Source organism: Scomber scombrus, chromosome 24 (genome assembly GCF_963691925.1).
Source record: "Scomber scombrus chromosome 24, fScoSco1.1, whole genome shotgun sequence".
NCBI lineage: Eukaryota > Metazoa > Chordata > Actinopteri > Scombriformes > Scombridae > Scomber > Scomber scombrus.
In genome coordinates, this window is record NC_084993.1 from 9260275 (window position 1) to 9273212 (window position 12938).

A 12938-nucleotide genomic window follows, 5' to 3' on the forward strand; every position below is an offset into this window, starting at 1 on the left:
GTAGTTCTGTGAGAGGCTGCAAACCGGTGCAGCACCTCCACATTTACTAAGTGAGCATGTTACAAAATGCATCATGGGTACTGAAGTATTTGTAATTTTTATTGATGGAGTAAACCATTAGTAGAGGACTTTATACATGCTGCAATATTCACCAGTAGTCTAGTTAACATGTTTGCTTGTCTACTAATAGTATAATGATAAAATAAAAAGAATCAGCCCTGCCTTTATTGTAACATTTCTGATGGAGTGTATCTGTATATGATGGGTAAATAGTGAAGTAAGTGTGATTTCTTTTAAAGTTATTTATTCCATGAATTCCATCACTCCCACTCACTCTACATCCCCCCAAAACTATTTAAATAGGGACAGACACATAGAATATTAACTGCATAGACGTATGCCTTAGCTGCAGCATTTATAGCCCAGGCCAATATGCAATGTATGTCAATAATAATATTTATTAGTGTATATTTGTGTTCATTGTGCAATTTTTTACATAAAAACTGATATTTGGTGGATACGTATTCATGACCTCAGTATCTTTCCAGTGCAATGCTTCACTTGATTCAAAATCATTGAGTTTATTTTCTCTTTATTTATATTGGTCATTGATATTTTAGACAAATCAACATGCCGCAAGTGATGCTCCATAGTGCAGACCGTGCTCTTTAAATGGCCTTGGCGTCTCCACTATTTAGGCCACCTCAAGCAGCCATCAGCACATTTAACAGGCTGTGTCATTGCCTGTGCTCATTCAGCTGAGCATTTATAGCCACAGTAAAAAAAATTTAAAAAAAGGCCTCCAACTAACACACCAAGGACTTCATTCAGAAAATTGCATTCCACTGCATGGGCATATTAAGTGACATAACTAGGTGTATAAATCACATTTGAGAGTGGAGGACGTTATGCTATGACTTGTGAATGAATGCACACATGCATACAGTAAGAGGACCAAAACATTTGAGTAATACATTCTTAGGTGTATCCTTTAATTAATTACAATCCTTAAACTGTCTAAAAGCTTCATACCAAGCTGGCATATGGTTTTGGTTTGGTTTCAAGGTAGAATTTTGAAGCATTAATTTTAACACTGATTGCTCAGTTTTCAGAGAATATATGTACTTTACACGACATGTATACCTACTGTCATTATTGTCATCTTAATGCCTCAAAATAAACAGGGAGACTCAACAAGGATGCTCCCCATTTTAGCCTTTATGTAGATGACATATAACTCATCAACACTAAGCACATATCTAGGATTTCACCCATGCTGACTTGCTCTGCCCCGGTTTCACTCTTACTTCCAATAGTACTTTTCCCAAATAATACTTTCTAAAGATGTTTTCTAGTACTATTCAGTATTATTCACATGTTTAAGCAGCTTAACTTAAATGTCTCTTGTTTTTCTCTACCAGTCCATTTGATACAGCATGTTCAGTGCAGCAGGATGTTGTGTCCCTTTGTTTCTATGCATGCCAGCTCCTCAGTAATTACAACTGAGAGCGGGAGCAGTGCTGCCAATGACATTCCTCTTATGGAAGGTTTTTCTTAAGATATACACAATATAATTAAACAAAACATTGGAGACAAACGTTTTTAAAATATATATTTTAAAAACTCTAAATGCTGAGTCATGTGAAAACCTCTTCACAAATGTGAGTTCATTCAGTGACAGCAAGAACAGTACATTATCCTGTTTATGGTGGTTAAGTTAAATAGATCATGTACACATCTGATTAGCAAAGGCAAAAACTACAGATGAAAGACTAAAGCATCATATTTCAAACCACACCCTAACCCACACCTCTCTTATTTCAACATTTCGGCTTGTAGAGTTTGCTCAAAAAACGCTGAACATACATTAAAGAAACATGATCAAGGCAAAATATTTAGTACTCATAACCACCCACACCATATGTACACACAAGCATACTCATGCCCACAACCACACACACACACTCATACATATATATGTATGTACACAACTTACAAAGCTTGATGCAAAGTGCCTAACCCTTTTTACAATGTTTTCCAAGTCAACTGAATTCGCTCAATTCCTTAATGATACAAGTCTAAAGAGAAAAATAAAAAGATTTAGCCATCCATTCTTGTTTACAAATGCAACAGAGTTTAAGGTTTGTCCATCCTCAGTAACAATATTCAAACTTATACAGCAAGTGCAACCCTGACATGCACCCAGCTTGAGAAAAGGTTTACACAGTTGTTGAAGAATACTGTTTCTGTGTACATCCTAAGTCTGCAATTAAGTCCCTACATTAATGTATGTCACGAATTACACAAGCCTCCCTCATTAGTGGAGTAAATTCCAGAGAAAATCAAAGAGTCAAGGGTCAAGAGTCAGGAAGTGGTAAAAAGTCTTGCAATCATATACAATGCACAAATTCCTCAACTACACGTGTGCACTTCATACACACACACACACACACACACACACACCCTCTATCCAATTGCAGACTCTTTTTTGCCTCCCAGGGGCCAAATAAAACCCCAGCGTTAAGGGTCCCTCAATACAGTCTCCATTGTTCTGTCCTGACAAACCTGTAGCCCCTGTAAATGTGGTGCCACAGCGTGTAACTCAGACCAGCCGTAGCCATACACAATTTCTGCATGCTTTATGGCCACTTTTATTGGTGTCTGGCATCCAGGGCAGTGGGTCAGTGATATACAGTGGTGGGCATTGTCGAAGTCTTTCAGCCTGCTTCTATCCTGTTGTACGACTGCAAGCTTTTTTTCAAAACTTCAGAGTGGAGACAAAATTTCAACATGTTAAAAAAAGGGGGCGAAAAGAATCGATTACGACATCTGCTCTGTGCATTTCAGATGGACACAAACCACACATTCAGAGGTATTCATCTACCCAGTGACTGTGCAAAATACATCCAAACATGCAAAGTAAAAAAAATACACAATTAAAGTTAAAAGTAAGAAAAAATATACAAACGGAAACTTTAATAACAAACACTGTAACTTTAGCCCCCACACAGCGCAATTTAAATTCAGGTGCTGGATGAAAACTTGAAGTAATCTATTAGAGAAAGCTGGACTCACCATTGTTAAATCTGTTGACTGTTGTAAACTGTTGGTGTAAAGCGTCATACACTAGCTGAGTTGGTAAAGCCTTGTGCTTATTAATTGGGTAAGGTTAAAGGAGCAACAGATATTGAAGTCCTTAATTTTCCAGTTTGTAAAACTGATGTCTGCAAGTTTTCGGATCTGCTAACAGGATAATTCGACAGGCGGAGGGTCTGAGGTTTACTGCGATGTCCTGATGTAGAGTCCTCAGAAAAGACAACTATCACCTGCCTGCTCATTCACTGTAATCCAAACACAGCACCAGCCACACACTACTTATATGAGACCACTCAGAATACCAAAAGCTTGGAGGAGCTCCAATAATTTGTGTTCTTTGAATACACACAAAGTGGAATCACTTTGAATTGTGATTCTGCATGAAGTCGTGTGATAATTGAAAAGGCGATGCACAAAGAGTTTGACAGCTCACCTGATGATACAACGTTCCTGAAGGATTTTCTTTTTTACCTCCTCAAGCGAGGTCAAAGGTCAGGGTCAGTGCAGTGCAGCAGCCCTGCAGCTTACTTGCTCAAAAGCACTTAAACAGAGTGAATGTTTGACAACACTAGACCATCTATGTGATTACAGTCTTACAACTATCAGACCAGAAAAGTGATTGTAATTCAATATTTGGAGCATGATTCTAATTTCTTTTTTGTGCACTCATTCCTGACCCATTAATCTTCTGCCTCAACCTTCAGGTCAAACACACTGTGAGAAATTAAAGTGATCTTCTTGCCTCATTTAAATTCTTTGAAAGAGAGAGTTCTTAAGGTCCTGATGTGGTCAACATCAGACCCACTTCCCTTGCCTACTTGCCCTAAATAGGTAAACATTCCTGTGGCTTATCCCCCTTCCTCTTCAACCTGTGTGAAAAGCGTACCCTGTAAAAGAGGAATCTGTGTAACCTCTGGCCTTGTGCCTGTCATGTACATACATATGTATGTACATATATGGGCAGTAGTCATGTTTGGTCATTACAACAGTTTCAGAGTAATGTTTTATGGCAATGGGGGTTTATGGCAAATACACATGCAGAATGAAGGAGGCTCAATGTAAACGGACCCTGAATTGCGAAAAAGCTGAAATGAAAAAAAGTAACCCAGCCCTCGTTTTTTTCTACATGGTGTCCGAAAGTTGCCAACAGAATTAAGGAAACACGGATATGAGAGGAAAAAAGGTTAAGCGAGGGGATGGCAAAGTTTAATCCATTTGCGAACTTTGCTTTTGATAAGCTGTCAGAATGGCTGGACTGGAAGCAGTGCTTTCAGCAATTCAGAGTCCCCACTAAAGTGGACAAAGAAGCAGGATAATGCAGGTGAGGTGCCTTATTTATGCCATGAGAAGTAAGGCAGAAAACATCTTTAAGTCATTTATGTTGGCCTAGTATGGGCATCAAGATGACTTTGACATCATGGCAGGAAAGTTTGGTGAATACTATTTTCCAAGGTGGATTATCATTCATGAAAGAGCATGTTTTCACCAGCTACTGCAGCAGTCACGGGGAGGAAGTAGAGTGTTTCATTAGAGCCCTATATGAACTGTTTGTGTGAATTTGGTGCAACCAGGTGCAAAAATACCTGAGTGTGTATTGTTCTTGGGAAGCTGGACAAAGGACTTTCATGCAGGCTAGAGCTGATGGCAGACCTGACCCTAGCTTAGACAATACAGACAGTCAGACAGTCAGACAGTCAGCGGAGGTTGCCACACAAGTATGCATGCAGGGAGAGACATTAGGAACCGTGCAAGAGGTTACATACAAATGCAATAAAAGCTGGAATCCACAAGGCAAGCCAAAGACAGAGACAATGGGGGAAATTAAACAAAATTTGGTGAATGTGGAAAAGCACAACATAGAAAAGATGTAAAATACCCTGCAGGGAAAGCAACATAACATCTGTCATAAAATGGGACATAAGGTGAAAGAGTGCTGCAACAGTAAGTCAGTTAATGAGGTCACAGAGCAGGCAGACCGGCCATCTTATTTCCTAGGATAAATGTGTAATGCAGACAAGACAAGTGAACACTGGATTCTGCAGGTGCATGTGGATTCCACTCCTGTGGAATTTGAAATTGATCTGGATAGATGTCAATATCATCTGTGAGACACACATTGCACACACTCACTCCAGAGACAACACTGGAACCAGCAGACATTCCACTGGACAGCCCAGGAGATGAGCTGCTGTGTCTTGGCATGTTCAAGGCTACTGTTAAGTACAACAACGGTTTCAAACGGCTATCTTTAGGGATTTCAAGTGCATTTGAGAATCTGCAGGGTCTGGAAAGCATGGAGGAGGTCTTTATGGATGGAGTTATATAACATCCAGCTGAAAAAGGTACTGCAGTGCAGCAAGTTGGCTGTTTTGAAACTCAACAAAGTGAAATGCTCTCTCATGCAGAGCCAGCCGCGGTTCCTTGGTCACCTCAATGACCAGTCAGGGTTCAGGTCTGACCTCAACAAGATAGATACCATTTGCAAGCTTTCATCACCTATAAATGTTCAAGAACTAAAAAGAGTCCCTGGCATGATAGATTACCTGGGGAGGTACACCCGCAGCCTCTCAACAGTAGGTCAACTGCTGTATGAGCTTCTGAAAGCAATAATACATGAACTTGGGACCATTCACAACAGTCAGCCTCGATAACATTAATGTGCTGCTGACAACCGCATCAGTTCTCATTTATTATGATGTCACCAGACCCACAGCTGTCTCAGCTGATGCTAGTAATAACAGACTGGGAGGTGCGCTCCTCCAGTTCCAGGATAAGGAGTCGAAGCCAGTAGCATACTGCTCCATGCATCTCACAAAAGTGGAAACACGTTATGCTCATACAGAAAAAAGAGTGTCTGGCTTTCATGTGAGCCTGTGAGAAGTTTGACAGTTATCTCTGTGGCTTAGAGAAGTTTGAGTTAAAGACCGATCACAAGCCATTAGTGCCACTTGTCAACAATAAAAGCCTAGACAGTATCCCCTTGTGATGTGAGCATCTTCTCATGAGGCTCATGAAATACAAACCTATGGTGGCTTATCTACTGGGAAAAACTATTGTTGTTGCTGATGCCCTGTCTTGAAGTCCACAAACCCATACAAGGGAAGAGACTGAACTGCCATTAAACTGAGTTAATAAAGTACCTCGACCCTCAACCTTTTCTACAATGTCCACACTGTAAAGGGCTCCCCTGAGGCTTGTGGTAGACCAAATATTTGGTGCTGATAATCTTTCCTGGAGATTTTATGGGAACATGTTGAGAGGCCAATTTCCTACATGAGTCTTTTCACCAGTGGGTAGTCCTGTGATGTCTTTCAGAGATATGTTAAAATCTCACTACATGTGAGAGCTATTGTCACAGTCTGCTCTGTTACCCTCCTGCTGCTGGTAAATTTCCATTCACCACACCCCTGCTTCACTCCTGCTTATCAGCCACACCCACCTCATCAGCCAACTCTGTTCACCTGGACTACATATGCTCCTGCTCGTCACTCACTCCTTGCCCGATCGTCATTTGCTTCATGCCAGACCTTCCAGCACTATTTCACGGACAGATTCCCTGGTTTCAACCCTGCTTGCGTTTGACCTCCTCTCCTTGTGTCTACCCCGGTAAAAGCACCAGCACTCTGTCCCTGACTTGGCGTCCTCCAGCTTCGATCCTGTCAGGAGAGCCCATAGACTCCAGCTTGGTCAACCTCATCTCGTTGAGTGCTACTGGCATTATCTTACCTGCTGCCAACTCTGTCTTCGGTGACCCTGAGCCCTGCCTGTCCCCCCTACGCATTCTGCCATACAACTATACAGTTACCTTGCGGACTATATAATAAAGATAATTTGAAACTGCTCACTGGTTTTGTGCTGCATTTGGGTCCTACCCATCCACACCCGTTATAACTATGCAGACATGTGAAAACATGTTTTTCAGTAAGGTTGGCTTTTAACAGAACTTTAGATAGGTAGAAGGCAGAGATTATTAATGTGATATTTTGCGTGAGACCATGTTTAAATGGATACAAAGTATATATGTAACCTCTTTACACTGTCTACATCAATCAAGAATCTGGGCTAAAATGAATGAATGTCCATTTCATGTTTTTTGCCATATTTTCAGAGGTATTTGCCCTCCATAGGTCATTTTCTTTACTGTATTCAGAGAACCTGTTCACTACTCCTTCCAGAAAAAAAAGCTCAGTGACACCAAACACTGCAAAACACTCTTTCAAATTTAAGATGATTTTTAAAATATATATTAACCAACATATTCTTCCACCGAAAAGGGTGGCAAAAAATGCAGGACAGCATCATATATCATGCAAAACTAAAATAAAAAAAAATACAGTAATCAAATTATTTTTTTAAATTGTCTTACAGTCTCGCTATTCACTGTGTCCCAAATTCACCCATTTTATAATCCACCTCATGACTTCAGATTTTGGTGATTGCATTAGTATCATAATCAAGAAATCAAATAACTGTAAGTACAGTACATAAGTTAAAGATTAAGGACTTGTTCTGACTTTAAATCCAAGTTCAATTTTTTTTCTATATTCAATATCTGAAAATAATCTTCTGAAAATGTTTCATTTCTGCTTGGACTGACACTGGGGTCAGATATGAAGTAATCTGAGGTCATCAGAAGCCACTGTAAACTGGTAGGTTGAAGTTTTGACTAAATAATACCTTTCTTCCTGAGTTGGGGCTCCAAAATGCTCATATCATCCTGTACTTGTTTCTAAGCAACAAGTAAAGTTATTATGATCATGCATTAGAGTTAAAGACAATAACTTGGTTAAATGGTAGGTAAAATCATCCCGCAGTGACATACCATAATATTATCAGAATACGATTCTCAAAATTGCATGTCTTTGCCTGTCCTCATACTGAACTTACCTGTCTATGTGGATGTGGATGCTCACTGAGCCTTCATCGTAGCATAATAAGATGGATTAATTGAGACCTGTTCGTCCGGATCAATTTACAGGAAAGCGAATACAACCTTGCCTCTCCCTCAGCCATGTGGGCTTTGCTTGCATGAACCAGGCTCCCAAGCAAATCCAGGCAAGCTAAACAAACCAAGATTCCTGTTGCTCACTGAGCTTGAAGCCAGGGGCTAAACGGTCATATCATGGGACTCTTTTGACTTTTAAGGGGATGTTGGACTATTAATGTCTTGTTTCACTTTACATGTAGCATCAGCCCTTAAACAACATGAACAGGGGTAATTTTGTGTAAATCTAACAATGTTACAATGTGTAACATCGTGGTTTGGTGGTGTGACAGCCATGCGGGAAGCTAGATATACAATATATTAGATATACGTAATAGGATATTATACAGTTGAACTTTGAAAATATCTTATCTGTAGAGAGTCACGTGGGGATCAAATTGATTTTGCAAAAGGAAGTCAGTGTGGAAGTCAAGCCTCAAGCCAGAAAGTCGGCTGTACAGTGATTAAACCGTCTAAGCTGGTTGAGGCTCCTAGACCTTCACACTCTGGACTGAGGTTGCCCCGGGAAGGAATGTGGGGCTGGATTATCTCAAAACATCAAATAATAAACCTCCCCCTTCTACCCCACTACTGACAGCAAATAGAAAGACTTCTGTTTTTCATCCCTGTGGGGAAAGATATGAAGAAAACTCTGTGGGAATCTAACTTTGCAGGCAAGCTGATGAATTAACTACAAGGCAGTTGCTATTTAAATCCCACAAAAATAATAATAAGATTAATTATCAATGACTAATACCCCTCATACTTCCATTGTTGCACACATGATAACGTCGTGGGGTACCTGCAAGGTAATTATATGATTACAGGCCACCGCTTCCATTATAGCTTGATTTGATTATTTCATTACTGTGTTCTTTGCTGACTTGGCAGCTCTCATTGGCAAAGTTTTGCATTCCATAGACGGCCGTTTCATACGCTTGGACACTGAGAGACTTAATTGAGGTTAAGCACCTCGGTCAAGGGGCTCTGAGGGCCACACTGCTCCATTGGGGATTTGTGGAGGGTTTCCTTGACTCACTGACCTGCCAGGGTACAGGAAAACATGGCAGACACAGGAAGCATGTTGCGTGTAGAGGGTTCAGACAGGAAAATGTGGAAATACCTACTGTGTCATGTTGGTATGGTGGAAAAATGTGATGCACTTTAGCAAAAATTGAAGTAAAGGATGACCAATATCGGGGACATAGCCCCCCACTGAGAATACCACTGTCATATCTGCAGTATTCTATGGGGGTATTTGATGCTCCTAGTGACCTATGGAGGACTCACATTACACATGGTGAAGTGTTTTTAAAGCCTGATTCTGACATTTATTAAAGTCAAAATTCTTAAATTTAACTGTTTTAGGCCAAAACATAATGTAAAAAAAAGATTTGAAAAAGAAAATTTACAGAAATATTTTGGTGGCTTGTCAAATTAAAGGGGTGTGTGGGGTTTGGACTGGGTGAATCATGACCACAGTATTTCAATCATATTCAATGATTTGGTCATCTGTTATTCTGTTAAGATACTGATCATTACGCTGATAATCCATCTGTCAAACACTGCAGGTCAGGATATTAAATCAAAAGCACAATAATGAAAGCTAGCTACATTAGATAGCATCTTTGACACATATGTTTCCAATAAAGTGACTACATAGCATTTCCATAATGGGAGGATGACACAAAACTATAAACTATTTAGCCTGCCCAGCCTCCTGCAGTATATTAGCTCATTTGTACACAGCCACGGTTCATAAACAAATCATAGCATTAGGTTCGTCCTTGTCCCATTGACATACAGTGGAACTACAAGGATACTGGCAACTGCTCAATGCTGTTCAGGGGAAAACTGAGCCCATTTTACTGGTCTCACTTATTCTGTTTAATTCTCCTGCCAACAGCCCATCAAAAGGGGCAGATTTCTCAGCATAGGCCAAAGTCCTGCTACACGGTAATGACAGAAAACTACATTCACCAAATCCAAGTAGCTGCCTCAGCACTGTGGTCGGATCACAAGAAAGGGTTGGAAACAACCGTGGCCAACTTTGGCAGGCGATAAAAAGTCCCCATGTAGCTAAATAGGGACCACAAATAAAACACATGTGCTGTAATACAAATGACATCACCCGTATAGTAGCAGAGAGAAGTGAAATTGGTCTTTAGGTAAATACAGGGCTTACTGTCAATTGTGAAGCAACCACGTTGCCACACAACAAAAAAACAAACAATAGCTGATAGCAGTGTGCACTGATTACCAGATTTACACCAATAGGTTGATCATTTAGGGAGGTAACTGAATGTACTGGATTAAAAAAATGGATTACATTTTTAACATTGTTCAACAGAGTAAGCATGAAGGCAATGACATGCAACTGAGTGCATCCGCTGCCTGTAGCTCCATATATTCTGTAGATATATAAATGGTATTGATCTTCTCACTTAACTCTTTTTTGTTTTAGAATGAATGAACATATTTCCCAAAATGTTGAACTTTTGTTTATAGACCCCCCCCCCTCCAGTCATGAACCCCAAACATCTAAGAAATATTTAGAAAGTACTCTGATACACTAATAATTTGCCTCTGTGATGATTTATCTCCACAAAAAAAGTTTCACATCACACTTGTGGAAGCTGCATGTTGGGACTGACCTTTTTAAAGTCATGGGAATTATGCGCATTCAGTTTCACACCTCAAACTCAGGTTTACAGTTATTACTCAGCAGATCAATGTGAAAACAGCCTTTGAGTATCCAGCTTCTGCTCATACATTGTTCTACTCAGTGAAGCTCAAATATCAATAAATGAGTTTTTAAGTTATATCCTAACTGGTTTATGGGGCCGATGGCTGTCCATCTGCTACTGCATGTTTGGTTAAGCTCTTTTCATTTATTAACTTTGTTCCTTCCATTCCAGATTAAAGATTTGAACTGGATAACAAAGTCATGTGTTAACACATCTAAAATATGTTCTGTCTTGGACCAGCACTGTAAGCATAGCGTGGCATCTTTAAATGTCTCTCTCTTACAGTATAATATATATATATAGTATATTGATTTGTACACCGGGTACATCATATTATTGTTGTTTAAATTTGAATGCTGCTTGCCAGAATTTTTTTTATATCCAGTCTACACTTTCTCCAATTGTTTGCTCAGTCACGTTGACATTTCATCTGACACATGAATCAAAGCAAACCTACATAACAAGCTGCAGGTGCTGACAAGTTTTATGAAGTTTAAAAGAAAAGATAATGGATCTATTAAAACAGTGTCTTAGCTGTTTGCATTTCCCAGGTTCTGTCGCAACTTCCACAAGCTGCAAAGCAGATCAAATCCATCTTCTGTGTTTGAATTACATTCCATTATGTTATGTAGGGCTATCAATACATTTAAATATGTAATCATGATTAATCACATAATTGTCATGAGTTTACTCACGATTAATCACACATTTTTCTAAATGTACTTAAAAGAATATTTCATATTTATATAAAAATGTTATACTTTTATTAAAATGGGAATGGATACATATGCTTGCTTTATGCAAATGTATATTATTTATTATTATTGAAACAATCCAGATCAATGAAATACTGCATACTCCAAAAATCTACTGTCAGTTATGATATCAGTTAGGAACTAGTTACACACACACACACACACACACACACACACACACACACACACACACACACACACACACACACACACACACACACACACACACACACACACACACACACACACACACACACACACACACACACACACACACACACACACACACACACACACACACACACACACACACACACGTACTCCGTAATGCAAATAACTTTGGTCTTGTGGATAGAACATCTGTCAAGGCTTTGGAGCTGAATTTGCCATTCATAAGACTCTTTTCTTTATCCATTTCTGCTATTTGACAGCCCTAATTACATGCAGAGCAGAAGTCCAGTGACCTGATTGCAAGCATGACTCAAGTTATTTTGTCAACACTATAACTTGAGTCACAACACTATACTTGTATTTATCATATTTTGGTCAGAAACTTAATTCTGTCAATTACACTTTACTCTGAAAGTACTTATCTTTGCACGTACCTGTTCTAGTGGACACGTCACCAGTGTTCTCTCTGTAGTCAGTGCACGAGTAGTGCTTTTCAAATGAGAAACTATAAATACAGAAATGTCAGGTGGGCGGAGTAAAAAAATGAAAAACGTCAAACCTGCAAGTGTGTGTGTGTGTGTGTGTGTGTGTGTGTGTGTGTGTGTGTGTTGTGTGTGTGTGTGTGTTCTTTTAAATTGCCGTGGTTGTCATGCAAGTGGCATGTGTACAGTTTACTTCAACCAAAGTACACTTAGATACTGATGATATCAAAGCTGTATTGGATGAAGTGGGAGGAGCTGGTCAGTGCTGTGATTAATTTGTTGTCATGATCATTCAATATGAGGCATTTATTGAAATCAATTATTTGAAAACTGAATAAGAGGAATCTTATAGTCTAGATAGCCTATATATCAATGTATCTTTTATACTGTGTATATTTAATTTGCTGCACTATGTTGTGCTCTCAAAAGTTCCCACAATAGAGCAGAAACTGCTGACAATCCCACCATGCAATGCCACACAGTATTACAGATGTGACACTTCACCTGTGGCATCACTGTTAATGACAATGCAAAATGCCAATGATTTATCGGTGTCCAACTTTCTGCTCACTATAGAGTAAACTACTGAGTGGAGTGAATGAATCTCTGAGCCCTCGGGCACCTTGTCTTGTGCCCAATAGGGGTAGAGTTAACACTGTGTTAAGGTTAAGTCACTGTGTAAACATTTGGGACAAGGATTTTA